The sequence below is a fragment of the Heloderma suspectum genome, chromosome 2 (assembly GCF_057233095.1).
Source record: "Heloderma suspectum isolate Gila_16-S chromosome 2, 16-S_ref, whole genome shotgun sequence".
Lineage (NCBI taxonomy): Eukaryota > Metazoa > Chordata > Lepidosauria > Squamata > Helodermatidae > Heloderma > Heloderma suspectum.
Window position 1 is genome coordinate 343,513,690 of NC_139459.1, and position 11,991 is coordinate 343,525,680.

Here is an 11,991-nt window from a genome sequence, read left to right on the forward strand (position 1 = left end):
AGTGATTTATTATTTTTTATCCTTTTTAATTTCCTTCCTTATTACTATTATTATTACTTTCATTATGAGACTGATTAGTAATATTTTTGGCTGGCAAAATTTTTAAGCTTTACTATGAAATATTAACTGAAGGGCAATATGTGGTTAGTGGAAATGAATTGTATGCTTGCTTCCTTGCTATAAGACTGATGATATGATACTGAAATTTAAGGTTGGCTTCCTATGCTGTACTGAATTGTAATATTGGCAATGTTATAGGTATAATTTCTAAGTAGAATGATATTTGAAGTTTGTGTGTAATGCAGTTTAAATCTAATCCTTTTAAGTAACTTCTTCATATTTTCTCTTTTGCTTTCCTCTTCCTTTTTCTTCTTCTGATTTTTTTTCTCTCTGTCTTGTTATTGCTGTGTCCTCTTAGGAATACTGTATTGGTGGAAACTGTAGAGATTGACTGGGTTGTTGGTACTGTTTATTTCATTTATAAAGATTAAAAAATAGAATAAAAAGTATTTTTTTAAGAGAAAACACTTCCCCCCCCAAAAAAACTTGGACCTTTCAGAATATCTAACTGCTAATTTGGATTAGGTCCTCCTCCTGCCAGCACAAACTGCTCCCCCCTCCTCTCCTGGTATTCATTGATATACTGAGCGGGGGATTATAGCAACCCATAGAATTGGGCTGAGACTGTGATTAACCAGACTTGGGCCAGACGGGGGGCGGGGGGACACAGACAGTATTCCCAGCTGAATGCCTGCATGTCGCAGGAGGTGTCCGGCGTGTCTGTTGGAGAGAGATGCAGGCAAAGGGCTCAGTGCTGGAGCCTCTGCGCTCCATGCAGAAGGTCCCCCATGCAATTCCGGGTATTTCCCAGCAGGGCTGGGAAAGGCCCTGACATGAACCCAGGAGAGGCACTGCCCGTCAGTGGAGCTGGTACTGAGCGAGATGGGCTGTGTGTATAAGGGAGCATGACTACCTGGTCTAGTTCAAACGATCATTGTAGGCTAAACAAGCTGCGGCGTGTGCCAGGTGCAAGTTTCATAATCACCCAGCCACGGCTTGTCATTTATTTATTATTATTTATTTATTGAAGTTAGAGCGGGAAGCTTACGCAGCAGACTGCCGGGGCGAGCCCAGGCGCATGCGCGCTCGCGCGGCCGCCCATCGCAGCCGGGTTCCTCCGTCCTACGTGGCAGCGATCGCATTTGGGATGCGTGTCTTCTCACGACGCTAATGTGAGTCGCCCGCTCCCCGGTGCCCGCTGCCCCCTCTCCCATTGCCGCCTCCCCCACTGTCTGTTCTGTACAGACAGAACAGAGAAAACATGGTGCTGTGAGGCAAGTGGTGCAGCTAGGGGCCCAAGTCCAGAGCCCAGGGGCCTGCTAAGGACCGCTTGGAGAGTGACAGGTGATGGGGGGCTGTGGCAAACTGGCCCAGTGCCAGGGCTGATATGGGCATGCCGGGGCTATTGGCACAGCACCCATTCTTCTCTTTGGAAAACATTTTATAGTTACAGGGCGGCCAGCCAGGCATGTACTGATCACAGGTGCTCATTTTATTATTTTACTTTTAAAATATAATATCCTGTTCTACAACAAAATAGAGTGTATTCCCAAGTAAGAGTATTTAGCATCAGGGCCGCAGAAGCAAACCACATGTTATTCTTGTAGTCAAGATGGTGCTGTAATTTAAGTGAATTTAAAATGTGAAACTGTACATGCTCGGCATATTTCTTTTTCATTAGGATTGACAAACAGGTCATTGTTGCTGTATTGCCCCAACTTATCAGAAGTTTAGAAGCAGTTGCAGAGCAGGAAATGTCTGGGTGGTGGAGACATGCTAGTTCTGTGCTTCACTACTGAAGTATTATGCCTGGCTGTCTGAACCACCACCACCCAACACACACACACACACACACACACACAGACTATGAAGTCCAGGGTCTCAGGTTACCTAGCTGCAGCACTGTGCGAGGCACTGCAATAACTTTAATTTGTAGTCCATTCGATCACCATTTTGGAAGTAGGGGATACTCCCCTTATAATTATAGGCACTAGGATATTTGGGGGGTGGGAATTTGGAGAGACTAAACACTACAACACAGCATGACTGCCTGGTCTGGTTTGAACAATCATTGTAGGCTAAACAAGCTGTGGCGTGTGCCAGGTGCAAGTTTCATAATCACCCAGCCAGCCACAGCTTGCCATTTATTTATTATTATTTATTTATTGCATTTATATCCCGCCATTGTTCCTGTTGCAAAGAACCCAAGGTGGCTTACATTTTCCTCCTCCTCCTCCTCTCCATTTTATCCTCACAACAACCACCACCCTGTGAGGTGGGTTGGGCTGAGAGTCTGTTCCTGGCCCAGAGTCACCCAGTGAGCTTCCATGGCCGAGTGGGGACGAGAACCCGAATCTCCCGTCTCCTAATCGAACACTCTCGCCACTACACTCTCTTTGATCAGCTTCCGCCAGGCTTTAAAAACCTGGCTGTTCAGGCGGGCATTTGGGGTGGGTTAGGGTTTTTTAGAGCAGTGTTGTTTTGTTATTTATTTTTTTGTTCAGTTGATTATGTAAATTTGTTATTAGTATTGTACGCTATTAGAGTGGCCGGGTAGCCGGCCAGATGGGTGGCTAATAAATCAAATACATGCATACATACATACATAAATACACCACACTGGCTCTTGTCATGTCACCTGAACCCAGGCAGCACAGCTTGTTTGAACAGGAAACAATGTTTTAAAACCATTGTCAATCAAGGAGAAGACAATCAAGGAGAAGACAAGGATGAAACTTTTGAAAAGCAAATAGCCAATGTTTTAAGGAAGCATGATGTAGTAGTAATGGGGGACTTCAATTTCCCCGATATTTGTTGGGAGACAAATTCTGCAAAACATGGCCCCTCCAGGAAATTCCTGACTTGTGTGGCGGATAACTTCCTCCTACAGAAAGTAGAGGAAGGAACTAGAGGATCGGCTATCCTTGACTTGATCCTAACCACCAGAGATGACTTAGTGGATAAAGTAGCAGTTACAGGAACTCTGAGGGAAAGCGACCATGTTGTACTTGAGTTCTTGGTTCTAAGGGAAGCAAAAGCCGAGTGTAGTCAAACGCGTACCCTGGATTTTAGGAAAGCTGATTTTAATAAACTCAGGACAATGATCATTAAGGTCCCATGGCAAGCGACGCTAACGAGAAAAGGAGTCCAAGATGGGTGAGAGCTTTTACAAAAGGAAATTCTCAAGGCACAATCACAAACAATTCCAACAAGAAGAAAAGGTGGAAGACAACAGAAGAAGCCAATGTGGCTTCACAAAAAGCTTAGGGATGACCTGAAAACAAAAAAGGACATATATAGGAAGTGGAAAGAAGGCCAAGTAACAAAGGAAGAGTACAGGCAGATAGCACAGAATTGCAGGGATGGCATCAGGAAGGCTAAAGCTGAGAATGAGCTGAGGGTAGCAAGGGATGCTAAAAACAACAAAAAGGCTTTCTTCAGCTACATGCATAGTGAAAGGCAGAGGAAAGAAATGGTGGTTCAGCTACTAAATAAGGATGGCAAAACGATAACAGATGACAAAGAAAAGGCAGAGGTGCTCAATTCCTACTTTGGCTCAGTCTTCTCCCAAAAGAGGGTCTTTGACCCCCCTGGCAAAGGCGAAGTACAGGCTGAAGGGGCAGGCTTGCAGCTTGAGATCAATAGGCATATGGTCAAGGAACACCTACTTACTTTGAATGAGTTCAGATCACCAGGGCCAGATGAACTGCATCCTAGAGTCATAAAGGAACTGGCAGAAGAACTCTCAGAACCGCTGTCTATTCTCTTTGAGAAATCATGGAGGACAGGGGAAGTGCCAGATGACTGGAGGAGGGCTAACGTTGTCCCTATCTTCAAAAAGGGTAAAAAGGAGGAACCTGGGAACTACGGACCAGTCAGTCTGACATCAATCCCTGGGAAAATTCTGGAGCAGATGATAAAGCAATCCATCTGGAAGCACCTTGAAAAAATGCCGTGATTACTCGAAGCCAACATGGATTTGTCAAAAATGAGTCCTGCCAGACAAATCTGATCTCATTTTTTGATCAAGTCACCTGCCTTGTAGACCGTGGGAATGCTGTAGACATCATATACCTCGACTTCATTAAAGCTTTCGACAAAGTGCCCCATGATATCCTGATGAGCAAACTAGCTCAAAGTGGGCTAGATGAAACAACGATCCGGTGGATCCACAGTTGGCTACAGAATCGGACTCAAAGAGTGCTTATCAATGGGACCTTCTCAAGCTGGGGAGAGGTAACGAGTGGGGTACCGCAGGGCTCAGTCCTGGGCCCAGTGCTCTTCAACATTTTTATGAATGACTTGGAGGAGGAGGTGCAGAGAATGCTGGTCAGATCTGCAGATGACACAAAATTGGGCAGGATGGCTAATACTTTGGAAGACAGAAACAAAATTCAAAGTGATCTGGATAGACTGGAGCGCTGGGCAGAAAACAACAGAATGACATTGAATAGGGATAAATGCCAAGTTCTGCACCTAGGAAAAAGAAACCAAATGCACAGTTACAAGATGGGGGATACGTGGCTCAACCACACTACAAGAGAGAAGGATCTTGGAATTGTTGTCTATCACAAGCTGAATATGAGCCAACAATGTGATGTGGCTGCAAAAAAGGCCAATGCTCTTTTGGGCTGCATTAATAGAAGCATCGCTTCCAAATCCTGGGAAGTACTAGTTCCCCTCTACTCAGCACTGGTTAGGCCTCATCTGGAGTACTGTGTCCAGTTCTGGGCACCACACTTTAAGAAGGATGCAGACAAACTGGAGAGGGTTCAGAAGAAGGCAACAAAGATGATCAGGGGACTGGAAACAAAGCCCTATGAAGAGAGACTGAAAGAACTGGGCATGTTTAGCCTTGAGAAGAGAAGACTGAGGGGAGATATGATAGCACTCTTCAAGTACGTGAAAGGTTGTCCCAGAGAAGAAGGCCAGGATCTCTTCTTGATCACCCCAGAGTGCAGGACACGGAATAATGGGCTCAAGTTACAGGAAGCCAGATGCTGGCTGAACATCAGGAAAAACTTCCTGACTGTAAGAGCAATACGACAATGGAACCAATTACCTGGGGAGGTGGTGGGCTCTCCCACACTGGAGGCCTTCAAGACAAGGCTGGACAGCCATTTGTCAGGGATGCTCTGACTTGGATTCCTGCACTGAGCAGGGGGTTGGACTCGATGGCCTTGTAGGCCCCTTCCAACCCGACTATTCTATGATTCTATGAACCCCCAACAACAGCCCATGGGATATCTGAGGGTTGTTTCCCCCACAAACAAGCCATGCTGCCCAGGGTCAGACAACATGACAAACTGCATTCGGGCGGGTGATGATGCAATCATGTATGGCACGTGCTGCAGCTTAAACAAGCGATTGTGGCTTGTTTAGCCTACAATGATCATCCGAACCAGGTCGATGACTGGGTTCGCATGACATGATGAGCCACAGTGGGTTGTGATCCTTGTTAGTGTCAGCGTGGCTTATCATGATGTCCGAACTCAGTGCAGATGTTTCAACGTGTGTTGTTTTTCACAAACAAGCCACCCTGAGAACCCATGGCTTGTAGTGATGTTGTTGAGGGTGGCTTGTTCTCAGGGAGGCATGTCATGATGTCTGAACCCAGCAGCATGGCTTGTGCTGCTTTTTGCAGTCTTGCCAGTGCCACCTCCAAAGACTGCTCCTCCACCAATACCAAAGTGGCACTTTAGAAAGACTGTAACTAAGTCATCACCTTTTTTAAAATTATTTTTTCAGTGCCTTGGACGTGCTCAAATGGGGGCTTTAAAATTATCACTATTACTATTACTATTATTCCTGGTCTTTCGCAAATGTGCAAAAGCAGAGATATAGCTGTCTCCTGTGTATAGTCTCACATTTTCAATCGCCTTGTATCTTACAGCTGTCAAAGGAAGTCCCAAAGTGGAGTAGGTAACATACAAAGCAGTTGACAAGGCGAGACTGCACATAGGCTAATTTGAGCACATTTACTAAGGACTGGGGGGGGGGGTAATACCAAGAGAAACAGCTGCAACATACAAGGTAATTGACAAGGCAAGACTGGGAAATTGATGATGATGATGATGATGATGATATACAACCCTATTTGCTTACTTTCAGGGCACCAATTTTTTTTCAGTGTCGGATGGGATAGTAATCAGGGAGGGGAGAAGGCTGGGAAAATTTCCTGCTGTAGGGACGAGGAGACATGACGTGTCGCCACGCAAAGGACACTGAGATATATGCAGGGAGCAGGCTAAATAGAGGACTGAGGGGGACTGAGGAGGAAAGAAGCCATGCCAAGCTGCCATGTGCTACTCCCCTTTCTGAACTTCCTGAAGGCTCGGGGAGTGTTGAAAAGAGGGAGAACGCTAACGAGTGTCAGTTCAAGTTTTAATAGTGCGAGGATGACATTACCAAGTGGGAGTTATTATCCCCCCTCCCCTGTCTTTGGTGCTCCTTTTCAGAGCACTTACTTTGTTTGCCTTTTTTTCCTTCTTTTTCCGTGCTTCTGAATTGCACAAATGGGTTCCTGCTTTCTCTTAATATTATTCGCCCCCGGTCCTTCTCAAGTGTGCTCAGATTAGCCAATTAGTCCTGCTGTGTCAATTTCCTTGTATGTTACCTATTTCACTTCAGTGCTGCCTTTGACATACAAAGAAATATAACGTACAAGGCGAGACTACACGTATTGAACAGTCAAATCTGCACACTTTCGAAAGACCAGGGGGGAAATAAATACTGTCACAGAGTATGAATGTAATGTGCATTGCTGATCAGAATTCATTGTATTTCAGAGGAGTGCTATTCCTAATTATCAGTGTATGCTAACTGTATGCGATCTGTGACATATGAGATTAGTTCTGCCTGTGTTGTGAGAGAACTGTGAGTAATAGAATGTATTCTTAGAAATAGAAGAAGGGTGACACAAATGGGTCAGTCGAGTACTGGAGCCAGAAAGCTGCTGCAGGGTTACCTTCATCTAAGTTACCGGTGTCAATGGCAAACCTGGCTACACTGGAAAAAAATAGGAATAGTGGTACGGCCAGGTACAAAACGTAGGATGAGGTCATCATCAACATAAGGGTTATCCATAAGGAGGGGTTGTCCGGCTGGGTCCAGGAGGTTGTAAATTCCTCCTTGAGAGAGGGAGTGGTGCCTGCTGCTTTAAAAGAGGCAGTAATTAGACCACTCCTGAAAAAGCCTAACCTGGACCCAGAGGATGTTAACAATTATAGGCCAGTGGCCAACATCCCCTTCCTGGGCAAGGTGCTTGAGTGGGTGGTTGTAGGACAGCTCCAGGCACTGTTGAATGAAACGGATTATCTAGATCCATTTCAATCGGGCTTCAGGCCTGGTTTTGGAACGGAAACTGCCTTGGTCGCCCTGTGGGATGACCTCTGCCGGGAGAGGGACAGGGGGAGTGCGACCCTGTTGATTCTCCTGGACCTCTCAGCGGCTTTTGATACCATCGACCATGGTATCCTTCTGGATAGGTTGTCTGGGTTGGGAGTTGGAGGCACTGCACTACAGTGGTTCCGCTCCTACTTGGGTGGCCGATTCCAGAAGGTGGTGCTGGGGGATTATTGCTCTGTGCCATGGCAATTGTGCCATGGGGTTCCACAGGGCTCTATTTTATCCCCCATGCTGTTTAACATCTACATGAAACCGCTGGGGGAGGTTATCCGGAGGTGTGGGCTGAGGTGCCATCAATATGCGGATGACACCCAGCTCTACCTCTCTTTCTCATCAAAACCAGGTGAGGCAGTGGCTGTTCTGAACCAGTGCCTGGGCACGGTAATGGACTGGATGAGGGCTAATAAACTGAAACTCAATCCAGACAAGACGGAGGTACTGTTAGTGGGTGGTTCGTCTGCCCGGCTAGGTGATATTCAACCTGTTCTGGAGGGGGTTGCACTCCCCTTAAAGGATCAGGTTCGTAGTTTGGGGGTGCTCTTGGATCCAGAACTGTCACTTGAGGCACAGGTGAACTCAGTGGCACGGAGCACTTTTTATCAGCTTAGGCTGGTATACCAACTACGCCCTTATCTGGACAGAGATAGCCTAGCTACAGTTATCCATGCTCTGATAACTTCTCGTCTGGATTACTGCAATGCGTTATACGTGGGGCTGCCTTTGAAAACGGTCCGGAAACTTCAGCTGGTCCAAAATAGGGCAGCAAGATTGTTAACAGGGACTGGCCTGCGAGCTCATACTACGCCAGTACTTTTCCAGCTGCACTGGCTGCCAGTCCATTTCTGGGCCCAATTCAAAGTGCTGGTGTTAACATTCAAAGCCCTTAACGGCTTGGGGCCAGGTTACCTGAAGGATCGCCTCTTCCCATATGTGCCTGTCCGGACCTTAAGGTCATCATCAGAGGCCCTTCTCCGTGAGCCCCTGCCAAAGGAAGTGAGGCGGGTGGCTACTAGGAGGAGGGCTTTTTCTGTTGTGGCACCCCGGCTCCGGAATGAGCTCCCTAGTGAGGTTCGCCTGGCGCCTACATTGTACTCCTTTCGGCGCCAGGTGAAGACCTTTTTATTTTCCCAGGCATTTTAGCCTTCTAAATTTTTATCTTTGCTGTTTTAAATCTGTATTTTAAACTCCTGTACTGCTGCTAGGTTTTATTGTGATTGTATTGTTATATTGTGGTTTTAATGTTCTATATATTTTAAATTGTTTTATTGTGTGTTGTTTGGTTTTAGTTTTTGTGAACCGCCCAGAGAGCTTCGGCTATTGGGCGGTATAGAAATGAAATAAATAAATAAATAAAATAAATTATCAAAGCAAGAGTTTGATCTAATTGCCCAGAGAGATCCTGGAAGAATGAGAAGCCTACCAAACATGATTGCCTAAGCTCTGCAAACCATGCTTGCCAGATAGGTAACTATAAGATCTTAACGATGACCGCTTTGTTGGTTGAGAGGAATAGAACTTTAATTTTACTAAGAAATATAGTAGCCACAATTTCTATTATGCTTGTAATCATCCCAATTGCACAGTATGTAGTAATGTGTTTTGCTTGTTTCATCATTTCAAAGATTTGTTATTCTCTAATCGTGTTTGAGCAATAAATGTATATTTTGTAGTACCACTTTGTGTTATTTGGCTTAAGAGAAGTTTCAGGGACCACAACCCATATCAATTAATTCTTGATGCCCCAAACAGTCAGCTGGGACTCATAAATCCGCTATATGTGTCCATATAGCTGCAGTTTTCTCTCTTGGTCAAGTGAGTCACAGACACACTTGTTCAAATTTAAGAAACAAGCTAGAGTCTCTATACCAGCCTAAAATCCCGCATTTAAAACAGAGCTTACTGCTTTTGTTTCAAATGCAGGATCACAACGGACTCCCTTTACATGCGCTTCCTTCCCCCCTTTCCCCCGTCCTTTCCCCCCTTATCTGAGCCTTCTGTATGTTTCATTATACAGCCACTAGATGGTGCTGTGGTCTAGCTCCTCTTATGGCGGCTTTTCCTTTTTCCTGAGGGAATTCAAGTGGAACTCAAAATACTGTAATTTGATAGCTCATTATCTCAAATCTTTTTTTAAAAAAATGGAATACAGGTCATTTCGTGTCACGATGTTATCTAAAGGACCCGCAAACTTCCGTGAGTAACCAGTCTCAATAGCACAATAAAAGCTCCATGTGCAGAAGCCCCTAGTCAAATGGAGCAAGAAGAAGTTACCCATCTCAGTATAATCTCATGCGCATACTCCCGAAGCGTAAAAAAAAGCGGTGAACAAGCGACGGTCCTTCCTAAGTGCCGTTTGGGTATTGGTGGAGGGGCAGTCACTGGTGAGGGAGGCTGGAAGCAGCACTGGTGAGGTTGTGAATAGCAAAATGAAACAAGGGGAGGGGAACCCTCAACTAAAGTCACCAGCAGATCAATGAGACCACAAAATGTGTGACATAATCAAATACGATGCTAATAATTATAAGGTTCACAATGTGATTATAATGAATTATAACAAGTGTACATACACATTGCACTGTCCCTGAATGATAATACTTGACAATAATACAGATGGTCATTCATAGTAAATTCAGTAAATATATATCCCCTTTCAACAGGACATAATAGTGATGAGCCAACCCAGGTATCTGGGGTGAATGAGTCAACAAGCGTATATATACATTGTACTAGCTCTGAATCGTGGTGATAAACAATGGTAAAAAGGTTCATTCATTATGAATTTAGTAGACAGAAGTCTCTTTATAAGTCTGGATACTGACGAGTCAACCCAGATTCTCTTGGGTGAATAAAACTGAAATAACCCACGGTGGCCGTGGGTTATATGATGATATTCCACAAACTCATCGGGGCTTGCATGTTCATAATGGCAGCCGTATGCACCTGGCATGCGCTGTAGCTCACTGTGGATCAAACAACCCACGGTGAGCCTGGCGTGCCGTACGAACGAGGTCGTCCTCTAGGATGTCAGTGTTATAATACAAAGCCAAAGAGCTTCGACGTACATATACAAATAAAACTCCAATGAACTGGAAGTAAACACGAAATCTAAACCACTCACTTTCCTGATAGCTAATCTTAGATTGCGTGACCAGTTGGGCACTTCTATCTTGCCCAATGCATGCATAATCTATATGAGCCCATTTCCTAGTAATCTAGCCTGAGTGTGGCAAAACAGACATCCATTGTGTTTCCTCAGCATACCGTCTTGTCTCTTTTTTCCAGGTTGCTAAGGAGTCCTGGGATCTCCTCAAAGAACATCTATTTACTGGATTGTATATGTTACTTTGCGAAGAGAAAACTCACTGGAAAAGACCCTGATGCTGGGAAAGATTGAAGGCAAAAGGAGAAGGGGACGGCAGAGGAGGAGATGGCTAGATAGCATCAATCAATATGAACTTGAGCACACTTCGGGAGAGAGCGGAGGACAGGAAGGCCTGGCGTGCTCTGGTCCATGGGGTCACGAAGAGGCGGACACGACTTAACAACTGAACAACAAATATGTTACTTTTCACACATAATTTTATAAAGAACAGAATGGAAGGAGTCCAGTCCAGCTTTCCTAACTGCTCATCTGGGATTCTGAAGACTGGAGATTTCATACCCTGTTCACCCGTGAATCTCAGTGGTCATTGGGAGATGGAACCGGGGTAGAACTCAAGTTGAGGCCTACTGCCTAGGAGGAACTTGGTGGAGGGGTACAAATCAGTTCTTAGTGGCTGCCCGGATTTACGGAGTTATCTTTGCTGGCAGTCTGCAGAATTACATCTTTGAAGACACAAAATCTTTTTTCTTGGGCTGGCAGGTAGGTATATATAGTTTAGTTTAACATAGTTTGCATTTTTAGATATTTTATACTACAGCCTCACCCTGTTCATATTTACTCAGAAGCACTTGGGATGCTTCCAGATGAAGCTTTTATTGCGTCATCACCCTGCCTCATTCACAGAATGTTATGGAGTGTCCAGACAACGTTGTCTTCCATTCGTAACCCTCCCGGATTTTCTCATAGCTTCTTCCATCTTTTTTCTTACCATTGAAAATCCATTAAGGGGGAAAAAGATGGAATAGCTGCACAGGCCCTTTTGATTGATAGCACTAGGACCCCTCCCTCTGGAAGCCCCCTTGGATGGTTTTTGTAATATCTGTATTATTTAGAAAGAGATGAACAGAGCATAGTGGTAGCAACAGCCATTGATCCTGTAGCAAATTCTCCAAAGCAAGAGAACGGACTCCTGCGGCCCCCCCTCCCCCCAAGGGATCCACAAATGCTTGCCATGGTCATCATGGCAACTGCCCCTCCCTACTCTAGTGAGGAAGAGTCTGTAATGAAGAGGCTTTAAAAATATGCTTTAAAGTGTACTATTGATTTGATAATATGCACAAATTCTAAAGGCCTGGAGATGCAGGAAGCTGGGAAAGTGACTCTGAAGGAGAAGCAGGGACATCCAATTCTCTTAACTTCGC

The 11,991-nt window shown here is 45.1% G+C and overlaps 1 long non-coding RNA gene across 1 annotated transcript in view; it reads left to right on the top strand.

Moving 5' to 3' along the window:
- LOC146355301 (uncharacterized) overlaps positions 1 to 11,070 on the top strand; it is a 36,060-nt gene extending 24,990 nt beyond the window's left edge. The window contains exon 2 of the long non-coding RNA XR_014787147.1: positions 10,750 to 11,070. This is a non-coding gene — a long non-coding RNA (uncharacterized LOC146355301). The remainder of the gene's footprint in view (positions 1 to 10,749) is intronic.
- Positions 11,071 to 11,991: the final 921 nt, after the last annotated feature.